Here is a 1,568-nt window from a genome sequence, read left to right on the forward strand (position 1 = left end):
AACAAGAGACACAAGCAACTACAAAGAGACACAAAGCAACTACAGAGAGACACAAAGCAACTACAAGGAGAAACAAATCAACTACAAAGAGAAACAAAGCAACTATAAAGAGACACAAAGCAACTACGAAAAGACACAAAACAACTACAAAGAGACACAAAGCAACTACAAAGAGACACAAAACAACAACAAAGAGACACAAAGCAACTACAAAGAGAAACAAAGCAACTACAAAGAGAAACAAAGCAACTACAAAGACACACAAAGCAACTACAAGAATCTATCCAAAATGAACACAGTGATGTAAACAAGAGACACAAGCAACTACAAAGAGACACAAAGCAACTACAAAGAGACACAAAACAACTACAAAGAAACAAAGCAACAACAAAGAGAAACAAAATAACTACAAAGAGACACAAGCAACTACAAAGAAAAACAAAGCAACTACAAAGAGACACAAAACAACTACAAAGACACACAAAGCAACTACAAGAATCTATCCAAAATGAACACAGTGATGTAAACAAGAGACACAAGCAACTACAAAGAGAAACAAAGCAACTAAGAGAAACAAAGCAACTACAAGGAGAAACAAAACAACTTCAAAGAGAAACAAAGCAACTACAAGGAGAAACAAAACAACTTCAAAGAGAAACAAAGCAACTACACAGAGAAACAAAGCAACTTCAAAGAGAAACAAAGCAACTACAAGGAGAAACAAAACAACTTCAAAGAGAAACAAAGCAACTACAACGAGAAACGAAATAACTTCAAAGAGAAACAAAGCAACTACAAAGAGACACAAAACAACTACAAAGAGAAACAAAGCAACTACAAAGAGACACAAAACAACTATAAAGAGACACAATGCAACTTCAAAAAGAAACAAAGAACCAGAACTTTTGTTGTTTTTGTGTTTGGTTTGCTATTAAACGATGAGTGATAACTGACAAACACAAAGAACATGCTGTGAGACAGGCTGTGAGACAGGCTGAGACAGGCTGTGAGACAGGCTGTGAGACAGGTTGTGAAACATGCTGTGAGACAGGCTGTGAGACAGGTTGTGAAACATGTTGTGAGACAGGTTGTGAGACAGGCTGTGAGACAGGTTGTGAGACAGGCTGTGAGACAGGCTGTGAGACAGGTTGTGAAACATGCTGTGAGACAGGCTGTGAGACAGGTTGGCTGAGTAATGGAATATTAGTTTCAGTGTTTGCTGGCTGTTAAAACTTTTGTCAGTCTTCTGGTCACAGTTTCTTCTCTCTGCTGGCAAACATCTGGAAGACTGAGTCCTAAAAGTGTCAAACAACCAGAGACGAGTGCAAAACAACACATTCAGAGAGGAGGAGGAGGGGGAGGAGGGGGAGCAGGAGGGGGAGGAGGAGGAGGAGGAGGAGCAGGAGGAGGTGGAGCAGGAGGAGGTGGAGCAGGAGGGGGAGGAGGAGAGGTGATGAAAAACAGAGAGAAAGTCGAGTGAGAGTAAATGAAGAAAAAAAGAAAAACTTCATGTTTGAGGTCCAGAGAGAGAGAGAGACACACACACACACACACACACAGAGTACAGT

Source organism: Sparus aurata, chromosome 24 (assembly GCF_900880675.1).
Source record: "Sparus aurata chromosome 24, fSpaAur1.1, whole genome shotgun sequence".
In the NCBI taxonomy this organism is placed as follows: domain Eukaryota; kingdom Metazoa; phylum Chordata; class Actinopteri; order Spariformes; family Sparidae; genus Sparus; species Sparus aurata.